The sequence below is a fragment of the Monodon monoceros genome, unplaced genomic scaffold, assembly GCF_005190385.1.
Source record: "Monodon monoceros isolate NGI ecotype Baffin Bay Population unplaced genomic scaffold, NGI_Narwhal_1 Super_Scaffold_18, whole genome shotgun sequence".
Lineage (NCBI taxonomy): Eukaryota > Metazoa > Chordata > Mammalia > Artiodactyla > Monodontidae > Monodon > Monodon monoceros.
Window position 1 is genome coordinate 39,210,539 of NW_021703774.1, and position 7,133 is coordinate 39,217,671.

General features: G+C 49.4%; 1 long non-coding RNA gene across 1 annotated transcript; it reads right to left on the reverse strand.

Annotated features, from left to right (window-relative positions):
* Positions 1-371: 371 nt before the first annotated feature.
* Positions 372-2,348, reverse strand: LOC114897800. The gene is made up of 3 exons (XR_003794268.1): positions 1,881-2,348; positions 1,099-1,230; positions 372-1,007 (listed from the first exon to the last, which is right to left on the reverse strand). It is a non-coding gene; the product is annotated as an uncharacterized LOC114897800 (long non-coding RNA).
* Positions 2,349-7,133: the final 4,785 nt, after the last annotated feature.

Consider the following 7,133-nt stretch of genomic DNA (forward strand, 5'->3'; position numbering starts at 1 on the left):
ATTGTGAAAGCAGAGGAGAAACACATTTAGCTATGTGGCTCTTTAACTTTTTTGACTGGACTCACAGTAAGAAATATATTTTATATCGTAGCCAAGTGTGCGTGTGCACACACACACATGCAAGTGCACACAACTAAAACAAAATTTCCTAAAACAATTCTTTTTTTTTTTTTTGCGGTACACGGGCCTCTCACCGCTGTGGCCTCTCCCGTTGCAGAGCACAGGCTCCAGACGCGCAGGCTCAGCGGCCATGGCTCACGTCCTAGCCGCTCCGCGGCATCCTCCCGGACCGGGGCATGAACCCGTGTCCCCTGCATCGGCAGGCGGACTCTCAACCACTGTGCCACCAGGGAAGCCCCCTAAAACAATTCTTAACCATGCTACATAAAATGCGCACGATATTTTAAATTTTAATTAGTTTCTTGTAAATAAAATGTGATTTGAGATGCACTAAAAGGTTGTCATGATTCACTGATGTGTGGTGACTCACAGTTTAAAAAACACTAGCTGACTGTGCTTGATGGAGAGCAAAAGGAGCAAACTGAATAGTTCACCCGTCTCGGCTCCCTTTAGACATAAATTTCCCCAGACCAGAGGCTGTGTCCTCCCATCCGTCCTGCAGGGATGTCTGCACCCATGAACCTTCTGCAAACACAGATGCTGTGACAAACACTGGGACTCTGAGCAGAAAGGGAAGGTTCCGGGGGAGAAGGCTCAGGTGCCTCTCTTCTAGTTAATATTTAATTGGGATTCATTTAGCCATTAAATACCCTTCAGGGAGTGGGAAACAGGTTGAACAAGGGTGGTGAACAAGATAGAAGATGGTTAAAGGCAAAACACTCCTCAATGTGGTTCTGGGCATCGTTGTGCAACCAGCACAAAGAGGGTCAAATGGCAAGTGGTTAAGAGCATAGACTCAGGAGCCAGCCTCCCAGTTGTGGTTCTGTCACCTCAGCTGTGTGACTGTGGGTGAGTCCCTCTGCCTCTCTGGGCCTTGATTTCCTCATCTGTAAAATGGGAACATAACAGTATTTAGTTGTTAGGGTTGTGACCTAATCAATATGCCAGCTGTTGGTGCTAAACAGGAAGGCAGCTCACCTGGCCACACAAATTAGGCTCCAACTCCAGCCAGCGACGGGCAGTATAAAGCAGAGAGCAGCTCCTATTATGTGGGGTATAAGGAGTGGCTAGCGTTAAACCCCCAGAGACGCCATATGGCAACGAAGAGCCCTGCACCAAGAGAGATCAAAGGTAGAATTCAAAACACTCCCACCCAAAGTCAGCAGGTTGGTCCTCAGGTTCAAAAGCACTCAATAAATTAAGACCCATCATTCTCTAGAGCACAGTTCTGTTGGGTCACCTGTTTCCTGTGCTTATCTTCACAAGTTAACTGCGTTTCAGTTCTCTGCCACTTTACCACTTCTCCAGTCCTGCAAGCCCTCAGGAGCGAGCACAGGGGGTGAACAGCAAAGACCTTCAGATGCAGGGTTCTCAACCCTCAGTGTGCATTCGGTCCTGGACTAACTGGTCCCCCTCCCACCAGCCCATATTCCACCCTTTTGCTAGATTGATTTTCTGAAGTGCAAATTTGATAATGTTACCTTTTTTTGTCCCTGTATCACGTCCCTGCTTAAACCCTTGGAAGCCTTCCCACTGTCTACGATGCATTTCAACCCCCACTGGAGGCAGAGCCTCAGCTCCCCTCTTCAGCCTCACCTTTCACCACCCTGTACAAGCCCTGCTCTCCATTCCTACCAAATACCTTGCGTTCCCTGATGATGCAATATAGGCTCAAGCCTTTAGGCTATTACCCATGCCATTCCTTATGCCTTGCCTGTCAGGTCTCTGACAGCTGGACTGGCCCCATTATAAAGAATTACCATGCTCAGTGGAAGGAAGCATCGTGTCCTCTGGGAAGCTTTCTCTGACACCAGAAAGCCCGGAGCTCCTTCTTCACGTTCCCGCGGTGCTCTATCCCTAGGAGGTAGCTTTGAAAGGCGTGGCTGGCTTCCCGGATGTGGCCACTAGAGGGCAGTCGAGTGTAGCGAGCGTCTGGCCTGGCAGCTACCGGAGGCTGTGAGCGCTGCTCCGACACTGCTCCGTCCTCACACACATCCCTAGTTGGGCCTCGCTACACCTCACTCCTGGAATGTTGCACGGCCCCTTTGTAGGTCTCCTGGCCTCTGCCGCTCCGTCTCCTCTCCTTTATGCACAGGACTGACCCAACTCCCTTCCTTAACCATTATTTTGATCACCCACCCCACCCTTCCTCGAGAACGCTCAGTAGTTCATTATTAATTTCATATTAACCCAGAACTTCTCATTTGGGGTTTCTTTTGTTTATTAAAGTGTTGCAACTTCAGTAACAAGTTAAAAAATGAAGGAAAAAAATTCCTAAGTCTATCCCATGATTTTCTTATGTTTTGGTCTGTCTGTATGTATATATGCACATATATATGTATATATATGTGTGTATATCTATATACACACATATATATGTGTAGTGGTCAGGGCATAGATACAAGTTTGAATTTAACTATTTTGGCTTATTTTGAAAGCACAGACAATTTTTCAAATTACCATTCTGGCTTTATAAATATTGATATGAAGGAAGGCCAGCTTGGGTTTCAAGACCAAGTTTGCCAGCCCTCCTGTTCCATTCATTCATCCCCAGCACAGATTCTGCTGCTCTTCTGTGCCTGGAATACCTGCCTGGCCCCCATCCTGGTGTCCACACCTACCAGTCCCTTTCTGAAACACCCTCCCGCTCCTTCTCTACTAAGCTCCAGTGCACATGCCCCCAGACCTCTGCTCAAAATTCTCCTCCACCAGAGTTCATTTCCCAAGCAGTCAGCCCAGCTCTGGCTGCCTTGCCCCTGCTGCCCAGCTCTCTCTGGTGCAGCCCCAATTTCCCTTGTGAGACTGGGAGGTCCCTGAGGATTAGTGGACGCTGTCCGTCCACTGGCAGCTGAAGCAAAGTACCACAGACTTGGTGGCTTGAAACAACAAAAATGTATTCTCTCACAGTTCTGGAAATCAAGGTGACATCAGGGCTACACTCTCTCTGAGGTTCTAGGGGAGAATTCATTCCTTGCCTGTCCAGCTACTGGTGGTGGTCGGTATTCCTTGGCTGTGGCTACATCACTCCAATCTCTGCCTGTCTCATAGGGCCTTCTCCTCTGTGTCTGTCTTAAATCTCCCTCTGCCTCCCCCTATAAGGACACTTGTCATTGTACTTATTGGATAATCCAGGATGATCTCCTCTTTCAAGATTCTTAATCACGTCTACAAAGCCCCATTTTTGAAATAATGTAACATTCACAGGTTCCAGGGATTAGGATGTGGATATGTTTTGGGGGGGCCACCATTCAACCCACTACAGTTCAGCTGTGCCTCAGGATCAGTGTGGAGTGAAGTGCGGGTTCACAAACCTAGCTGATCTACAAAATCACGACTGTGGGACTTGAGAAAATGGCTCAGCTAGAGCTCCCATGGTGATTGAGACTCAGGAGGTCCCGGACGGTGCCTGGGTGTCTGTCAGGATCGGAGAGGTTATGCTATAATAACAAACAACCCCAACCTCTCAGTGACTTGACACAACAAACGGTTTCTTTCTTGTTTACTCCAAAAGGCCACCTTGAGTTGGTTTGGGACTGTCTGAGTTGTCCTCATTCCAGGACCCAGGCTGATGGAGTGGCTACCATCTGGAGAGTTGCTGGCTTCTGTGACAGAGGGGGGAAAATTGTGGTGAATTATGGACTGAATTTTAACACCATTTCCACCCAGAAGTGTACTTATCCCTTCTGCAACATACCATGGTGGGACTATGATCCTATATATTTACCTGGAAGGAAAAATGGTGCCCGTGTCTCTATTTTCAGAAAGCACTGCAGGTTTGGGAAGCACGGGACCCGAGAGCTGCAGAGGGACATCCGGTGACGTCCTTCAGTCATCTCTGACTGCCCTCTTCTCCCCCGAGGGTCAAAGCCCCAAGGCAGAGCATCCCATGGGCCGAGCCTGAGTCACACCTGGGCCTAGAGGACTGTCTGCCCCCCACCAAGACCACACACTGGTGGACAAACCATCTGGGAAGGGGGTGCAGGGTGGTCAGGCAAAAATCAGCAGACATCATCCACTGAGATTCCCCTTCTCCCTCTCCAGAGCGAGCTCGTTCTGGAAGGCATTCAGGAATTCACGTGATGCTCCAAGGAGCCCCTTCACTGCTTTTCTTAGGAGGGGGGCACTGAAGAGAGGCAGGTGAGACATCTCCCCACTCACCTGTGCTTTGGTGCCACAGAGGCCACCAGTATCCGCCCAGCAGAACCAGGGTGACTGGTTTGGATGTGGTGGCCCCTCTGTTCACCCCAGAAGGACAGGGCCGGGGAGCAAGGAGGAGGAAGCAGGACAGCCCCAGCTCCATCACGCCTTCTCGGAAGAGCCAGCAGTCTCTCAGGCAAAGTCAGGACTTTGGTGAAAACAAAGGGTGAAGAAATCTATGTTGGGCTTGAAATGGTTGTGTGAACTGGCATAGCTATTTGTCATGAATGTTGGCTGCCTCTCCAGCCATTTTGACACTTAACACTCTGATGCTTCAGGAAACTGAGCCCGATTTTAGCAGCAGCCTTTCCTCACAGCCCAGGGCCACAGAGACACCTGGGCTGCACGCAGAGGTGCTGGGAAGTAAGCCTTGGTCCTGCTCAGAGGGAGAGCAGCTCCAGAGACGGGAGAAGGACAGCAGTGTGGGAGAGTCACAATGTTTCTTCAAATAGTGGTTCACAAACCAGACTGTACAACCCCAGGACACCCTGGGGGTCCCATGCATGCAGGGGTCTGGGTAGAGGGCCACCAGTTACAATGAGGATACTCAGTTAAATTTGAACATCAGACAAACAACAAATGAAAAATTTTTCTTTGGTATAAGTATGTCCCATGCAATATTTGGGATATACTTATCCTTTTGAAATTATTTATTTTTCTGAAATTCAATCTTAACTGTATTATCTGGCATTTCTATTTGCTAAACCTGGCAAATTTACTTGGGTGTCCTGCTTTGCTTTTATTTATTTTGGAGCTTAGGTTAGATTCTTTTGGAATCAAAGTTTTCACTGCCAAAAAATAAAAGTTTGGAAAGCCACGGCTAGCTCTTTATCTTTTTTTTTCCACATTGAAAAACTTAGGTTTTCACCCCAGACATACTTCATGGAGAGTTTTGACAGCCCAGGCACTGGTGCAGACCATGGGGATAGCATGAGGTGAATAAGACAGAGCTCCTGCCCTCTGAGAGTGCTCTCAAGTTATGGAAGGAGAGAGTCAAGTCAACCACTGACCATGTGTGGCTGAAAGTGCAAGAGGTAGAGAGGGAGTTAGCGCCTCGTGGATCATGGCAGAGCTGTGAAGAATAAAGAGAAGCAGTAAAGGGATGCTAACGAGGCATCGCCACTGGCACGCCGGTTTCCACAAGTCATGGTCCAAATTGTAAGCATCACACTGGCAAGACCCTGATCCCCTTGGACTTTCTCTCTCCTTTTCCTGTAACTTACAGTTTAATAATGAGTCGGTTAAGGCTGATGAAGTAGTCAAGCAACCACTTTCTGTTTGGTTGACTTAAAAATGATGACATTGGTGAGCCATTTCCTTGGGGTGTCTTCAGGATCTAACACCAGGGTCTGGCCCAAGGTCCTGCTGGCTTGGGCAGGAAACACCTTCACCGTGTTCTCGAGACTCTGGCCCATCCCTGCCAGTACCAGGAACATGGCAGAAAGAAATGAAGAAATTCTGAAGAAATTCTGAAGGAACGTTCAAAGGGCAAAATGCTCTGCACTTTATTAACCCTCACGTACACACCTCAGCCTTATGTGTTGATGAGTAAGCCAGGAGGAAACCAGGTCTGTGAAGGCAGAGCTGCTTTCTATTGTCCAGGGAAACAGCAAGCGTAAAATGAGAGTTCCGAGCTGTCGCGAACACTGTTGTCATGTTTTTTTAGTCCTTAGAGGAAACTATCTCCTTTCCGGAAGAGTCTCTCTTCTGGGAACTGGGCACTTGAAGGTGGGTGTCGAGTGGGCTCGTGGGGGAATGTTCTGGGGTTCAGGAGACTCGGCCTCGGAGCCCGGTCACACTTGGCGAGGAAGGCGTGAAGTCGCCTGCATGTGACCCTGCCGTGACGGACTCGGCAGCGGTGTGGGCCGTGGAAACGAGGCTCAGAGACGGTTTTGTGTGAGTCCAGAACAACCACGCGAGGATTAGTGAGCCGACCTCAAGTGTGTGAAAAGCAAGAAGGTTGTTGTCTCCTGCTCCCACGGGAGCTAGAAATAGAACCCTGCCCTTTGTCCTTGGGGAGCTGAAGCAACTGCCTGGCGTGGGTGTCCTGACCACAGGCCCCTTTGTTCCTCTCTCCCACCCATTCCCCTCTCCTGCCCTTCTTCCTCTGTGACCTCAGCCCCAGCCTGTGACACTGGCTCTGCTCAGCCCCACTGTCGGGCACCTCCATCCTGGCACATCTGGAGGATGGGTGCACTCCCACCTGCTGAGAACAGGACAGCCCTTTCCTCACTGGTCTTAGCTGCCACCCAAAGCCCTGATCTGGGGCCATTCAGAAACGTTTTGCCTCTTCCTGGCAGTAATTTCAGCCTCAGGCACATGGTTCCAGGGTGCTTAAAACTTCATTAACTGAGACTCACAGTAAGAAGTGCGGTGCCATTTTACATTGCATCCCACGCACACATTAGGTACTGGCCTTTTCCACACATGGACTGGGTCCGTGGCTGCCGGCCCTCAGGCTTTCCTGGGCTCAATTAGTAGGCAGCCCAGCAGGAGCTGGGAGGGAGGGAGAGGAGGGAGGGTAAGTATTCATTCCCCATCGGGCTGATGATCACAGGTCCTGTCTGAGCCTTCGCCTCATCACTCTGTTTCCAAGTTCTGGAAACACCTTCCACCTTCAAGCCTTAAGCCTGAGGGTGATAACTAAGCCTCACAATTCTCTTGTGACTTCCCTACACCCTGCCCACGTCTTTGTAAATAGTTCCTTTATTAAATGCCCACAAACGACCCAATCAGAATGTGCCATCTTTCTATTGCTGTATCCATATAGTACATGTGTTCACACATACAACACACACACACACACACACACACAC